This window comes from Ictidomys tridecemlineatus, chromosome 12 (assembly GCF_052094955.1).
Source record: "Ictidomys tridecemlineatus isolate mIctTri1 chromosome 12, mIctTri1.hap1, whole genome shotgun sequence".
NCBI classification, from domain to species: Eukaryota; Metazoa; Chordata; class Mammalia; order Rodentia; family Sciuridae; genus Ictidomys; species Ictidomys tridecemlineatus.
In genome coordinates this window covers 4,138,057-4,155,364 of record NC_135488.1, presented here as the reverse complement: position 1 = coordinate 4,155,364, position 17,308 = coordinate 4,138,057, and the positions used below count along the sequence as shown (strand labels likewise).

The 17,308-nt window shown below is 35.8% G+C and overlaps 1 long non-coding RNA gene across 3 annotated transcripts in view; it reads left to right on the top strand.

Moving 5' to 3' along the window:
* Window positions 1-17,308, top strand: part of LOC144368985 (uncharacterized) — a 143,199-nt gene that overhangs the window by 105,338 nt on the left and 20,553 nt on the right. For all 3 annotated transcript variants that reach the window (XR_013428399.1, XR_013428398.1, XR_013428397.1), the window contains exon 5: window positions 8,019-8,070. This is a non-coding gene — a long non-coding RNA (uncharacterized LOC144368985). The remainder of the gene's footprint in view (window positions 1-8,018; window positions 8,071-17,308) is intronic.

Below are 17,308 nucleotides of genomic sequence, written 5' to 3'. Positions count from 1 at the left end.
TTTTTCAATATCCAATAATTTCAAGATGCTAATAGTATCTGTCAGTGAATGTTTTCCTGGATTAATATTTTCTAAGTATCTCTGTATAGAATTTTAAAAATATTTATTTATACTCTTCAAAGTACAGTTATATGCCAGTGCAGTGTCACGTGCCTGTAATCCCAGTGGCTTGGGAGGCTGAAGCAGGGGGGTTGTAGGTTTGAAGCCAGCCTAAACAACTTAGTGAGACTGTAAACAACCTCAGGAGACCCTGCCTCAAAATTAAAAAATAAAAAGAGATAGGGATGTGGTTCAATGGTTAAGCACCCCTCAGTTTAATACCTAGTACCAAAAACCAAACCAAACCAAAACAAAACAAAACAAAAACAAACAAAAAATCATTTGGTTAAAAAAAATCAAATAGTACAGTCAGGTATTGAAATGAGATGTAAATTCTCCACCATACCCAATCAAATGTGTACTGACCTGCCAAGGATTTTTGTGAAAGTAGGACCACAGGACCACTGTTGATCATTTATTTTATATCTATAGCACACAAAAACAAAAGAGAAAGTTAAAAACCCACACCTGCTATGCACATAAACATACACATCACATAATGCATATCCCAAGTGGGCTCATATTCTACACATTGTTCTGTATTGCCTTTTTTGCTATTATTACATGTATCTTGGAGATGTGTACCTTCTTATTAGTTTTGATGGTACACAGTGTTCATTCTGTGAATATACCATAATTTTTAAATAGTTCCTTACTATGATGATTTGGATTATTTTTATTTTTGTGGTTAAACACCACATTACAACTAGTTTTCATATTCATATGTCTTTTTGATCTGGGAATACCTTTGCAGTTGATTCACAGATAAAACCTTATCAGTGGATTTAAAATTGAAAATATGGATTAACCATTCAAGATCATCCTGCAGAGAGGTTTATCTTTTTAGTTTATCTTTTCCCTAACAGTATCTGCCAGAGTGCTGCTTTTCCCTGGGTTTTATTACTTGTCTCATATCTTTGCTCACTCATTTCTTCTGTGCACGTGAACTTTTGTTTCTGGAACTGGTCTCCTTGATGCTGTCCTATGGCAGGAAAGAATACCCTTGAAGAAGGTATTCTTTGAAACTCCTTGACATATTATGCCTTTGTGCAGCATCCAGCACAAAGATCAGTGTCATTTTGAGTGCCCTTTCCTAGCTTTTTCCACCCACCTCCATTAGAATTGACTAGCATAGTGTAGGCAGATAGTAATTGGGGAAACAACATTTTTTATAGTAATTTTATAGATGTTTAGTGTGTATGTGGGTGTTCTGGGCACAAACCCCCCAAACATTATGTAGGCTTTAAAATTTCAAATTTCCTTCATAAAAGTGCAAGTTTAACAAATAAAAAGGATGTTTTATTTAACTGTACAAGAACAAAATATATGGCTTCCTATTGTGTGTATGCAATATCTTACATTAAAGAAATGTTAGTTCTCATTCTCTCTCTGAACCTTCTAAAATCAGCAAATCAATGTTTAAATATTGAGTTATAAATTTTGGAAGATAGAGATATGAGATTTTTTTTCTCTAAAGAATTTTAATATCTTGCTAAATAAAAGAGAGCTAACTTCTGTAGACAAATACAGTGTGACTAAACAATTATGGAGCACATTAGTGCTCTAAGGTATGGTTACCTTTCAGAAAAAGATAGGTCACTGTGGCCTTGGTCTGATCTTGAAGTATGTATAGTACCTTGGATGTCCATATGTAATACATTCTTCCTCTGGCTTTAAATCCATCCTGGCAATTGCATTTACCTAGTAACTTCTAGGTGCTTCCTAACTTTGAGAGATAAGAAAGTTGAGGGGGTCAGAGCAGGGAGGTTCCGGGCCAAAGAGACAGCATGAGCAAAGATGTGAGGTTGGAAGTGACTATGGCGTGTGACTATGGCAAGATTTTAATGCCTTGTCTGACTGCAGCAGATGTTGCTATTGGCAGTGTTGTAGAATGAGCATAGGATGGGGCTTAGAAGCATGGAGTTTATCTTAGTCTCTGTTGCTTATTTGCTTTGCAACCAAGGACAATCCCTTTACCACAGGGCCCCACTTTATTTGCAGAAGATTTTTAAGGGTCTTTCTATTTCAGTAAGTTTAAAGTTTGGTGAGTAATGAGATTGTAAGATGACTGGCATAGATCTGGGTGCATACTTAGTGGGTGTTGGTGGCAGAGCAGAGAGAATTGTACTTGGTATGGTACAATACCATACCAAGTACAATTGGTATTGATAAAAGACAGCAGGTAATCATGGTTGACCATAGTTTTGATAGAGTGTAATAAAATCTCTTTCATAACATTTTAAAATAAGATATTGATAAAATTTTTAGGATAGCATTGTTTTCATTTCTTATTTTTCAGCAGTACTTAACATTTTCATCATATTGTTTCTATACATGAGACTGATGTAATTTTGCAACAGCCCATAGAATTCTTTTATAATCAGAGGAACCACTGGAAGGTGATATTTATAAGGCTACTTTAGCATTGTATGTGCCTTAGCAAATACTAAGGGAGATTTCATTCAGAGATATAGGTATATTATCAAATATTTGGACAAAATGGAAGCATTTTCTTCTCTGACTATTCCACTAGAGCAATGGGAAAAAAAATCTCATAAATTCCTACATTTTTATCTGAAAGGCTAATTTCATTTATCATGTTTCACATTGGATATTGGATTAGAGCCAAAAAACTTAAAAAAAACCCACAAAGCAACAGGTTAAATTGAAATAGTAGTGTGTTACTTAAGCTATTAAATAGGATTCTGGCATTTCCTAGTTTATGAAACTGGTATGTGTCACCTTTGGGGCAGTTTTCAGGTTCTTCTGGGGTAGGGACAGAAGGGTTCTCACGGATCCTCTAAAGCTCCAGGGACTCCTATGTGACAGTGAATATGCTAAGTTAAAATAAAGACATTGGACTAATTAGGAGGGACAGCATGTCCAGCCTTTTTGGTGGTTTTCCTACCTCTGATCCTTTCTTCCTGTGGGTCAGGTTTGAAGTTGATGAGTGGGAGTGCACAATTGCAAAGACTTATTTTATGTACCTTCAACCATTATCACCCCCTTCTGAGAACATTCTTATTTTCTTTCCTAAAGCTTTATTTTCAGGTTTTGAAACTAAGGTTTGAAACCTGGGAAATCACAATGGTGGTTTTATTTTTCTCAATTCATATTGATTTCCTTATGTCTTCTGTCTGGGAAAATAAAGTAAAATGATCATTTTTTCCTTCTGTTTTTGAAAATTCATTCTTTATTAATTAGTAGCATTATAGATATATTAACCTTTATGAAAAAATTAATTAGTTCAGACAGAAGCATATAATGCTAGTAGGAACTTTGGAGAACATTTAATCCAATGTCTTTGTTTTAACAAATCAGAAAAATTAGGTTCAGAGCTTTGTATCATATGTTCAGACTTAAATAGCTCTTTATTGGTGGTGCTAGGATTTTACATCAGGATTCGTCCTGGCACAAAATTCAACATTTTTCCTACTATTTCATGTGATATTAAATAGTTTTCTGTTTGAAAAATTGTTTAAAGCGTAAAGCTGTATGAAGTGGCATACACCTGTAATCCTAGCTACTCCAGAAGCTGAAGCAGGAGGACTACAAGTTCCAGGCCAGGCTGGGCAACTTAGCAAGACCTATCTCAAAATAAAAATTTAAAAAGCCTGGGGGCATAGCTCAGTGGTAGAATACCCCTTGGTTAAATATTCATTACCCATCCCCAATGAAGTCAATGTATTATAAGAGAAATATATACTTATATAGTTATTCAGAATTATAATCTTTTGTATGTATATGTGTGTGTCTGCATATCCATAACATTGATCCACCTAATGAACATACAGACACAGGAAACCTGGGTAATTTAAATCTGAAGTAAAGGGAAAAGTTATTTTGGTGGGGAGTGGTTTTTTTTCCACTTTCTAGTCAGAATTTCAATAGCAAATAAGGAAGTATGAATCAAGTATCATAATTCATTAGCTGAGTGACAGATAGCATATTACATATTTCTTTTTATTTTTCAATGAAACAGTGATTATAAAAGTGCTTCAGTGGCTGTTATGTGAGCATAATCAACTCTTGAATGCTGTTTCTTGTTACCGTTTAAGTTTTGTTGTAGAGAGTTTCATTGTTTTGAATTATGTGGATTTCCCATGTATTGACTGAATAAAGATGGATGAATTTGATGTAAATAGCTACCATAGAAAATTAGCCCTGATTCAAGAGTTCATCCCACACAGCAGAATAAGGGTAGATGTGATTGAGTGACTACCATCCTCACTCCCACTCTGTCCTGGAAGAAAGCAGAAAGGCTTGCCACTGATATGTGTCAACGACATCTGCAGGGAGCTTGTGGAAATCCATAATCTAAGACCTACTAGTCAAGATCTGCATTTTACAGGATCTACAGGTGATTCACGTGCATGTTAGAATGTGAGAGGCCTGCTTTAATAATTGCATAGAGGTACCCATCATTAACTTTGGTTTTGAAATCTGTCAGGCAGAAAAGTACTGTTCTCGAATATTGCCTTTGTGCTTTCATTTAGCAAATATTGCTGAACTACACTAGGTGTCAAGCTCTGTTTAAGGGATGAAAGATATTTAAGACATACTGCCTACTCACCAAATGGGAGAAATGAATAAAACTAATGATTATAGTGCAGTGTGGTAGGCCCAACAATAGATTTCTATAAGGTATTTCTATGCTTCCACATGTTCCCAGTTTACTCTGGGCAGACGGGGAGGAGGGAGGATCACATAAAGCTTGCTGGGTGGAATCCTAAATATTAAGTAGGAGAGTTTGAATTTTCTATTGTTGAATAATGAATTGACATAAACTTAGCAGCTTGAAACACTCATTTATTTTATTCCAGTTTCTGGGAAGTCCAGGCATAGCTTATCTTGCTCAGAGTCTGAGGGTGAAATCAGTGGTAGTGGGGCTGACTTCCAGTTTGGGGCTCAGTATCCACATCTAGGCTCCTGTGCTTGTTGGCCAATTCTGTTTCTTGTGACTCTAGTACTCAGATCCCTGTTTCCTTTCTAAATGTTAAGCAGAGGCCACTGTCTGTCATATTCTAGAGGCTACCACAGTTCTCAGAGACCCTCTAATAGCATAGTGGACTTGTATCACAGGAATTTGATGGAAGAAAATAGAAATTCACTGATGGTTGTGTTGGTGAGTCTGAGAGTGGCCCAGCTGGTGTGGAGTTTGTAGAATGAGGTAGGCAGTGGTGGATAGGGACTTCAGGGAGGTGGCAGTGAAGGCTGCACATGGCATGGAAAGACACAAGTAGGGCACTCAAAGGAGGGCCTAGGGTGTGCAGGGAGGATGGGAGAGTACAGTGACATGACTGTCTAGGGAGGAGGGGCAGCCAGATAAGCACATTCTATCACTCTGTTGCCAGTCATTCAATACAGGGAGACCCTGATCAACACTGGACATTGTGGTTTATTCACACTTTCAAAGACCACTGCAGTTCTTGGCATACAGTAATTTCCCAGAAATATTTTTTGAAATGAGTAATTGATTCAATTAGGATTTCAAGATCTTGCTTACTTCCCCCTCAGAATGCTTCTTTCATGAGAGATTTTATAATTTGTGCTGTGCTTTTTTAGGTGGTAAACAAAAGTATCCAGGCTAAGCTGGTTTAGTTTTTATGAAGTCCCTGATACATTCTTTGCAATTTGAAAACTGGTAAAATAACTGTGATGGTTACCATTAATTGAGAGTCTGCCATGTCCATGTATTGTTAGAAGGACTTTACTTGGGTCGCTAATCCTTAAACAGTCTTGTAAAGGAGATGTTATTAATCTCCAAATCACAGATTAGGAAACTATGGAGGCTAAATAAATGTTTTGCTCAACATCATACAGCTAGTAACGGGTGGAGTTGGTATTTGAACCTTTGGCTGTCAGACCCAAAAATTTGTACAGAAAAAAGAACTCTCTTATTCTGTACAAAGTACTAGGTAGCCTAAGAAGCATATGAAAATATAAGGCTTTGGCAATTAAAATACTATTGTATTGGAACATGAATTGACTGACAGTCTGAAGAAACAGGTCAGAAAGCCAGAAATAGCATTGAATGTACTTGGGAGTTCAGTGTGAAATGCACAGATCTTAGACTTATGGCAGAAGGAAGATATTAAGTAAGTGGTGTTGGGTCAAGTGGGGAGCTATCTATGCTAAAGTCTGTTGTCTTTACTTCATATCCTGACTCTACCTATCAAAGATTTAACTATAAGACATGAACCACAGTGTAGTGGTCATAAACAAAAGGGGAAAGATTTTATAATCTCAGCGTGGAAAGGCTTGTTTTACTTTTACTCAAATCTACAAGCCATGAAAGAAAAGTTTGATAATTTCTTAAAACAAACAACAAACATTCTGCATTGATATTAAAAAATACCACAAGGAAAATGAAAAAAAGAACTTACATACTAGGAAAATAAGTAATTTATATCATATCATAGACAAAGGACTCATCTTTCTGATTTATCAAGACCAGAAGTTGGGTAATCATTTTAACAGAAACATAGAACAATGATAAAAAGAGATATTGTATAGAAAGGGAAATACAAATGCTTTTAAATATATAATGTGATCTTCAACCTCTGCATAATGAAGCAAATGCAAATGACAGCTATAATGAAATTTCAGTTTTCACCTGTCATCTTGTTAAAAAATCCCAGACTTTGATAACACACCCTATTTACATGACTGTGGGGAAATAGACACCGATCAAGCTTGTCACCCATGAAGTGGAGCTTCCGAGGTGTGGTTTCACTTGATAGTGTCTAGCAACATAGAGATGTGTGTCTCCTTTGACATGGCAGTGCCACTCTGCAGTCACTCTACAGATAACCTGGCATGTACACAAAACTGCACATATTCAGATTTTCCACCGCAATAGTGTATAATTGAAAAAGAAAAAAAAATGACTGGTTATACCCTAAACTTGTTACATCTAAAGTAAACCCTGACATATCTATTTATACCATGCAGGTATTAGACAAGAATGAAAACACCCTTTATAAGTGTGCATGGGAGGGAAATATCACTCAGATATTTTAAGTAAAAAGATAGGTAGAAAACAATACTATGAAATGTTATCTTTTGTGTATTATGGCAAGAAAATGAGGATATATATTTATGTTTCATTGTATTTTTATGAAGAAAACTTACCAATGATATATTATAAACCAATCACAATGATTATGAGAGTAGGAATATTAAGAATTGGTCAGATGTGGGAGGGCGGGGGGAACATTTTCACTATATCTTCTGTATGTATAATATTATCTGTTTACCTATTTATAACTATATCTTGAACCACATGAACTCGAAAAACGAAATACATTAGTAAAATAAATTAGAAAAATAGGCTTCAGGAGCTGTGGTCAGTGTGTTCTGCCTGATGGGGCACTTGACCTAGAGATGGGTTCTATGACATGCTTATTGCTTATGCTTATCCTGTTTGCCATACCTGAACTGTGCCTTATTTGCAGGAAACTTTGAAGTCACTTTTCCTTTCTGCAAAGGACATTGTCATAGATATTATAATCATAACAGAGCACTAAATTACAGTAGGCTCTGATAGGGTAAAAGCAAAGAAGGATGGAGAGCTTGACTTGGGCTGAGAACAAGCCTCTTCTGTCATTTACCTCCAGTGTGGCTGTCAGGTCCAGGGACCCAGTTTGTGAGGACATCTATGTTCACTTCCATATTAGCTGCTGTTGAGGTAAACTTTCTCTTGTATTTTAGCCAATAAACAATTAAGACAGTAGTAAAGGATTCCTCCCATGACCATGTTGATTGTTGCATACGACCCTGCACCCAGAAAGTACTGGCTACTGTGTATTGTCCCCTCACTAACAGCGATCTTCATGGCTTTGCTTCCTGAAAACAGAATCATTAGTTTCAAGCAGTTATCTAGAAATATGATCTAACCCATGTTTTCTGTTTTCCAGGAGCAAGTTGAAGAGGAGAAGCGGGGGAACGGCACAACCCTTTTGAATCATGGTAATTATCACCATTGGTTATAGTTTTAGTGCACAATGAAATTTTTATTAGGTTGCTTTAGTTATTTTAGTCTTATTAATTTATATATATAATAGTCTTTATCCCATTTATTACAACATGTCACGTATTGTTCTGCAGAATTCATCAATGCCATTTGTGATTTTCAAATATATACATGAAGAGAGTATATATTATTTCCAACTTTTCACCACATATAAATAATATCACAAGGACCAAGATATACTCAAATTAAATGTACATTCTTATTTCATTGAGCGAAATTTCAAAAAGAGGGATTCTTTAGTTGAAGGATAAGTTTAAAACTTTGGTAAATATCACTGAAAGTCTTCCAAAACAATAAGACCAAATTCTGTTCCTTGTAGCAGTGAAGCAAAAGCCTGTCTTCCTCAGCCCTCAAGCAAGGGGAATTAGTGGTATCTCATTTACTTAGCTTTAAAAAAACTTTGAAGAAAATTTCTAGTTTGTAAACTCTCTCTGAACAAGAAAATAAGAGATGCTACTTAGTTTATTAGCAACTCTTGGCTGAAGGTTTCCTCAACTTGGTTTCCTCTTAAAATGATTACATTTGTACTCTTTGATGAAAGCCATGCTTTAGAGGAGATGTACTTTTACTCTAAAATGAATATTCCTCATTATAGTTATTAATATATCAATGGGTTTCAGACAATAGCCTTTTAGCATTTGACAGATTCTCTGAAACTTTAAATCAATAAATGAAGATGCTACTTCACTGGAATATATATTCCACATTATTTTGTAATTTTTTGCATATAAGCAGAGAATTGATATTAAATTTTCTGTAAATGTAGTTGAATGTCCAGCAATATTTGTGCTATTCTCAGTGGGAAGGAGAAAGATAAATTTTATAATGCTCCTCTAATAAACTTTTAGAAGTACCTTAAACATTTGTTGAGTAATAAGCCTTCCATTTTATTTGTTATTAAATATTGAAAACATCTGAAAGTACTTTGAAAAATGACAAACAGTAATTTATATTTTAAAAGACCACCTTATATTTCTTATCCCTAGAACATATTAAGAATTTATGACCTACCACCTAAATGATACTTAAAATAAAGTTGTTTCCTATTACAACCAAACACTGTATGCTATTTTAAATTTCTTGTCTTCTCTGGCTGTCACCGCAGGCCTGTCATGTTCTTTGCTGAAAAAGCAAAATAGGATGCGGTAGTTTGATAATTATGTAACTTGATGTTTAGCTCTTTTGAAATATAGTTCAGTTATGCAACACTGGAATTTTAGAAATAAATTTGGACTGCACCTTGCCCTAATGGTAGGGGCTTTTTAAAATATTTTTTTTTCTTCTCAGAAAAAGGTAGTAATTTACGATGTTGTTGTCTCCCATGCATCTGTATTTTAACATTATTGTAAGTTGTTTTAGGTTCTTTTATTTTGTGGTTGAAGCATTCACTGTAGAAAAAAAAGATCAGACTTAGGTCAATAATGTTCAGTTACCAAACGAAGAGTCTTTAATATTCATAATTTCACTCTATCCTGACATATGTTTATCTTAGTGTTTCATTTTAGTAGAAGCTACTTTTTCCTGTTCTTTTATTGGAGATTGGTCCATAATAGATTAACGGAATCAGATAAGGTAATCAGATTCACCAAGATCTTAATCAAAACCAGGCAAAGTACTCAGTTTCACTGAAATGTAAAAAAATACAAATTCAAAAGTAGTGATAATATTTTAGACCTTCGAGATTTACAATAATTAAAAAAATAAGTATATTGGCACTATTTATAAATGGTGAAAAGTTGTAAATAATCTAAAAGTTAAATATATTTAGAATATAGGTAAAACACTGTGGCACAATTTTATATAGAAAAATATGTCATCTAAATGCCTTTGAAGAAATTTAAATTACATGAGAGGAAAAGATTATAATAAAATATTGAGCAGAAAAATTCCCATGATATTAGTCAGAATGATGGCCAAAATTAACACATATTCATAGGAGAAATGAAAAAGATGTTAACAATAGCTATTTTAAGTAGTGAGAAAAAAAGTATATTTCCTGAGGGTTTTTTTTTTTTTTTGCAATTAGTTTGTAATCATGTTACAATCAGACAAATACTCTTAAAAGTAAATTTAGAGACTCCTGAACACTAAAAACTTTATTTTCTGGAATTGAGTATATTGTTGGAAAATCTGTTGTTTGATTTATCTTTTTTAAATAAGTGTTTTGTTTTGGAATAATTTTAGATTTACAGAAAAGTTGCAAAGATAGTTCAGCGGTAATTACTGTGTACTCCTCAGCTAGTTTCTCCCTACATTTAACAACTTATATGACCCTGGAATTTTTGTCAGAACTAAGAATTAATATCAGTGTATCACTCTTCACTAAATTGCAGACTTTATTCAGATGTCACCAGTTTTTCAACTGATACCTGCTTTCTGTTCCAGGATTCAGTCTAGAATATCATTTTGACTTATTGTACATGGTTTCTTTTACTGTGTTCTTATCTTCTCTCCTGGCCAGAAGTTGCCAGTAGCATCTGAGTTTCTGGAAAGCTACAGTGTTTCCTTACATGCTACCTAGCCTCCTTTGCTCTCCTCCAGTCTTCCAGAATATGCAATGTAGAACTTACTTTTGAAGAAACACTTTTCTGCTCTAAGGGTCTTTCTTCAGACTGGCTCCTTCAAAACCTCATTATATTCTCTACTTTTCTTATTTTATATATTTTTCTCTACTCTATTTTTTTTTCTTAGCATATCTCGTGGCTCTTGTTTTCCAAAAAAATTCAGTTACCTAATTTTTTATATCTTCTACTTAAGTTAAAGTATATCTGTTCAGGCCAATCAAGCCAAAAGAACCTATTATTTTGTACACTGAGGTAATAATTTACTAGAACTCTGAAGAATTAATTAGCTAAACGTCCTGAAGAAGAATTAGCACAGCTTCCAGAAGTGCTTAACTTACTTTCAGAGAGTGGTTAGTGCTGGGGGATGTGGCTCATTACATGATTCTAAAAGCTTCAGAGATGGACTGATCTTTGAATATTATCCTAGAGTCTTTTGTTCTGGTAGCCAGCTTACTTCCTAGGTGTAACAGCAGAGGTACTGTTCTTACAAAATAATTATATGCCAGTGGAACTAATGCCTGCATTTTCTAAGCTTTGTGAGAGGTATGTTTTCTTCCACTAAGGCAGTTGCTTTCCTAAAAGTAAATTTAGAGTAAATTTCTTAAAAGTAAATTTAAGGAAAAAGGAAAACCAGAAAAGAAAACCAAATCCATTTCACTTCACTCAATTTCTAGTAATATAGATGGCCCTATTATTAAATAAACAATTAAATATTTAGGCACTTGGCTACTTTGAACCTAAAGAATTCCATGTTCACTAGTCCATGAAGCTGTCATGGGAGGATAAACAGGGAATACTTTCTAAATAATGAACTTCTTGTGGGGGCATTGTAATAATTGAAGCATTCGTGTGCACTTAATGAATATGCTACTGTAATAAATAGTCTCCAGGGCATATTTTTAAGTCATTTGTTCTAGCTTATATAAATGGTTCATCTTTGAACCTAATTGATCTCCCTTATGGCATTCTGCCACTTTTTTTGTGAACTGGTGGCACTGTGAATTCAGAACCTGACAAAGGGAAGGAACACATCTGTTTTCCTCTTGAAGTTAGAAGTGATCAATGCGTAAAACTGGATAAGGCACATAGGGTTAGGGACTGTATTTATAACACTTGTTTTATGAAGGCAGCTTTTATAGGCTACATAGAATTCTTTAATACATGAAAGTTAAAATCATGTTAGAATTTTTCCCTCATTGAAGAAATTCTGTGAAGCTTTCTGATTATTCATAATTGTAAGCCATCCTACAGAGCAACCCTTCCAAAGGCAGCACTAAGACTCTGCCACATGTGTGATTAGAGGTCCCTCATGGATAAAGGTATTGAACTCTAGAAAAGGAATCCTTGATGCTTGGTGTGATTTAGCAAAAGGGAATGTCACAGTGCAATGAAGGGAATGTTCTAGTGGAGACACTTTTGAGGCCTTTGAGTTGCAGGCAGGGCCTTGTGACAGCCTCTTTCTCTTGCCTGAGTCAGCCCCCCATCTTCCTTTTGCAGATCTTGCTCATTCTCTTGCTAAAGACAAAAGCTTCTGTTTCATTTGGAGCCTGAGTGAAGGATTCTTTCCACTAATATGCTTTGCTCTTTTAAAGCATATTTAATTATTGTTTGGCATAATTACCTTTTGCGTCTTAGATTAAAGCTGCTCCTTTGAAGGCTTTTAATGTTCATTTAGACCTAAACTTTTTCACTTGAAATATTTGGAACATGGGCGTATTTTCTGACATGCTTATTTTAGATGACTTCTCATCTCCCTACACTCTATTGGTTTCTAGAGTGAATGCATTCTTCTTTTTTAGCATATATTTTTAAAAGTTGTGAAACTATCAAACTTATAAAAATGTAGGAAGTATAGTATAAAGAAAATTTTCCTCTTAAGTTACTAATAAGTAAGTTGCCAACCCCAAACTCATCAACCCTAATTCTTTATTATATTCCTACAAAGAAAAACATGCTCTTAAAAAATAGGAGATCTCCATTGATCCATTCCTGACAGGCCTCCAAGCTTCAGACCCCATTCAGGTTTCACCAGTCATCCCAGGAATGTCCTTTAAGTGAAAAGATCAGTTTAGAATAATGCTGTGCATAGAGTTGTCCTGTGTCTCCAGGCTACTTAGTCCTGAACACTTCCTTAACTGTTCCTGAACTTTCATGACCTTGACACTTTCTAGAGCACAGGCCAGTTATTTTGCAAAATGTCCCCCAGTTTGGATTTGTCTGATATTCCTTCTATATTACATTCAGGGCATCATCTACCTTGGGGGAAAATATCACAGAAGTGATGCTTTTTTAAGGTCTTTATTTCATTCTGTCAAGTGGCACATAGTTTTTATTTGTCTCGTTTTGGATGATAAGTTTGATCTCTTGCTTCAGTTGGTATCTTGTTAGATTTTTTCCCACTTGAAGTTTCATTTTTTCCCGTTGGATTTAATATGTTATTTTAAAGACAGGTAATTAAAATTGTGAGTATAATATTTTCTACCAAACTTACTATTTTCTTTTTTTTCTTATTTTTAATTATTTAAAAAATTTTTATTGACTTTTTAGAGTTTATTTATTTATAAGCCAGTGGACTTTATTTATTTATATGTGGTGCTGAGAATTGAATCCAGTGCCTCACACATGCTAGGCAAGCCCTCTACCACTGAGCCACAACCCTACCCCTATTTATTGACTTGTTAGGGTTTATTTTGACATAATTATAAAAGCATGGAATATAATTGGTTTTTACTCATCCCCAGTACTTTGTGTATTTCCTTCTTCCTTCCTCCCTTTTTTCCTTCCCTCTACTGATCTTTCTGCTATTTAATTATATATTTTTTTTTAAATCAGTATCTCCTGGATGACTATTTTCTTATTTATTTTATTTATTTCTTATGGATTCATGGCTCCTAATTTTATCCCGATTTTTTTTTTTTTGCCATTTCTGTCATTATTTTGATGCTCAGATTCTCTCCAGTTTGGTTAGCAGGGCCCTTAGAAAGTAGTTGTGGTGTCTTTTTTGATGTATTTGTATTATTCTCTGACCACTTCTGAATTTACTGGTTGTTATGGTTTATATATTAGGGCTCCCCCAAACCTCATGTGTGAAACAATGCAAGAAGGTTTAGAATTGAAATGATTTGGTTGTGAGAACCTTAACTCAATTAGTGAATTAATCCCCTGATAGGGATTAGGAATAGTGATTGAAGACACAGGTAGGGTGTGGCTGGAGGAAATCCGTCATTGGGGCATGCCTTTGGAATTTATAGTATGTCCCTTGGGAATGGAGTTTCTTTCTCTCTCTCTCTCTCTCTCTCCCTTTCTCTCTCTCTCTCTCTCTCTCTCTCTCTCTCTCTCTCTCTCTCTCTCTCTCTGTTTTCTGCTGCCGTGTCCTGAGCCATCCTCCTCTGTCACCTTCATCTGCCAGGGTGTTCTGCCTCACCTTTGGCCCTGAGCAATGAGGTCAACTATCTATGGACTGAGACCATAAATAAAAACTATGAGCCCCCAAATAAACTTTTTCTCCTCTAACTGTTCTTGTCAGATCTTTTAGTCAAGCAGTAAAAAAGCTGACTAAAACTTGGGTATGAGATAGTTTAGGCTCATCTTTTTGTCTCCCATCTCCAGTCTTTGAACAAGCCATTTCTGCAGGGAGCTCTGATTCCTTTCCATGGCTGGGGCGGAGTGTGTTCATTGTTACTAGGGTGTCATTACTCCCAGGACCTCTCAATGAACAGAGCTGTAGAATTATCTGTTTGTGTGCTTATACACCATATGTATGTTCAATCAAATTTACACATATATGTATTGATAATTTATATCACCATTTTAGTATCTACCTCTATATGTTATATCTTTGAATCACAGTTTCTAATAGTGAGAAACATGAATATCTGGTAATTTTAGTTTACAATGAGTAACCTTAAGTGAAATTTTTATTAGATTGCTTTAGTTGTTTTATTAAATATTTAATAATATTATTTCCCATTCATTGACTGTGTTATATACTGTCCTACAGACTTCAATAGTGTCATCTAAGATTTAAAAATGGTGGGGGGAGAAAGAAAGAAGTTGGGAGTTGGGGGAGATAGATAGATAGATAGATAGATAGATAGATAGATAGATAGATAGATAGATAGATAGATATGCATACTAGGTGGATAGCCTGGACCTTGAGTGTTCAGCAGCCAGGGCTTTGTCTTTAGCCCTGGGTAAATGTTATCTTTAGAAGTCCAAATTTTAGTTATTTATTCTGAAGAATGATTTCTTTTTATATTTGTCAGGAAATGTATATTGTGCTTAGAATCAAACAGACCTTATTTAAATTTTGAATTGGCAGTGTTTCTTCCGATAAGTTCTTTGTTTTCTTAAACCTAGGGTTTCTTTCTTGTGATGGTAATAATAGAAAATATCACTTACCCTATAAAACTGTCAGGATTAAATGAGACTATGTCCATTGGACTCTGGCTAGATACTTAATAAATGCCATTTTCCTTGAATACCTTAAATAGGGGATTTATATTTTTGATTTTAATAAAATCAGACTCTTTTTAAGTACTGTAACTTTGCTCAGGAGAGTTCTAGAGGTCTGTTTTAAAAACTGTTTGCTCAAGATAATTAGCATTAGGTAAAGCATTTTCTTAGTGATTTTTGTCTTATATTTCTCTGTGGAACAGATTGATATGAGGTTTAAACCTTTAAAGACTCATTTGCTTTTTCTTTATTACGTAACTGGAAGCTACATTGTTTGTTTCTCATAAGGCATTCTTGAACAGCCTCTCTGGGATGTAGCTGTATGTAGAAAATAACTTTTTGGAAAAGTACTTTATGTGAAAATTGCAGATTGTTGCCTGTAGATGTGGCTGTTGTGTTGAAAATGAAGAGCACAGGAAGATGATTTTGGCATGGATCTGCTCTTCAGTAGGTTGAACAGATTTAAAAGATATACAGTTCAGTTATAAGATTACAAAAATCATAGACTTTTGAAAAACTTGAGAAATGTGAATTCTTTTGGGCTCACAGGGATCTTACATGCTGGATTTAAAGTCACTGTTGTGTCCCTGAGGTTCTAGGTGAGTGAAGATGCTCTGAGTTCAGTTAAGGCCTGCCTGTCAGTGCATGGCTGGGGCCTTTGTGACCCTCTTAACATCTTCTTTCTTTTTTCCTTTCCCTTGGGCAGTCTGTCATCAAGGCCCATTGCATCAGATATTTGTCACGTCTGTCCACTTCTTTATATCTTTCCTGTACCACTGTAGGTCCCAGGTGTCATCCCTTTCCTGAACTTCTCAACCCATGTTTGTAGACCTGTTCTGGGTACCACCTCTTCCAGGCTGTACAAACCAGCCAGATAATTCTTTTCAGAACATAAGCCTGATCCTGTTATTTTCACTAAATTTTCTTTGCTTAAAACCTGTCAGATGCTTCCCATTACTTGAATGATAGAATTTAGGCAAAATCATGAGTAAGGCCTCAAATCCCTGCAGAATCTGGCTGTTCCCTGTCTCTTCACACTTGCCATTCCAAGATTGGGATGTGATCACCCTTCCCTCCTGCTGATTGCACTGGCCTTGTGTGAGACTGCCCTAGGGCCCTTGAACCTGCTGTCCTTTCTGCCTAGAATGCCCTTTATTCTTACCAGGCCTTTCTTTTGCCCAGTTTTCAACATAGGTTTTCCTGAAGATTTTGGCTTCAGTGCCACTTGTTTGGAAAGATCCCTGATCTCCTGGATCTGGGTCTCAGGGCCTTATATTCTGTGAAAGCACTTTATAGAGTTTGTAATCATATTTTGCATTAGTTGATTGCTCCCCTCTGGATTTTAAAGCTCATAAGGGAGGTGTTATGTCTATATTTGTCTGTAGAATTTGTTGTATCTACAAAGCCTAGTAGGTCCTCTCTACATAGTTGTTGAACTAGTGAATAGAGAGTAGCAGATGAGGTGGAAAGTTGGATTGGGCTTCTAGGACAAGTACCCTGTGTGCTGTGCTCAGCTGGCTGAACACTGCCCCATGGTTAATAAACAGATGAAGCTTAGTGCAGCAGAGGGATAGCTCTTTGTGGAGAAATAACTATTGGCAAGGGTATAGTAGAAGAGGAACTGAGATTTCAGTGTACTGCCAAAAGTTGACGAGATGGGCTTGCTCAGCTGTTGAAGGGTATATGTTGACTGGGGAGACAGATTTCCCAAGAGATTTAGGAGCAGGGGTCACTGGATCTAGCATAGATAGACTTAACTGGGATCACACTTGAAGGCCAACACTAGCATTATATTTATGTGGAGACTGAGACTTATGGAACATTCAAGGGGTCAGGTCTTAATCAGAGGCTAGTGAGCAACATGCAAGTTTGGATTTTGGGGGGTGATCATCAGTTGTGTAGAGAGTTGGTAAAGAGTACAGGGGACTTCTGCAGGGGAGCATGTTGAACTGAAAATAAAAGACTGCAGATGTGAGGAGAGGAAAAAAGGGCAGCAGGGCACAGATGTGGGGCTCTCAGAGTCAGGAAGGAGGAGCATATAGACAGCTGGAGGGAGCTAGGCACCCTGTGTAGAGCTTCACATGCCCCAGGTCTCGGTATGTACTTTGTAGGTTAGTTGGTTCCCAGAATGAATCTGTGTGGTACTGATTTTAAA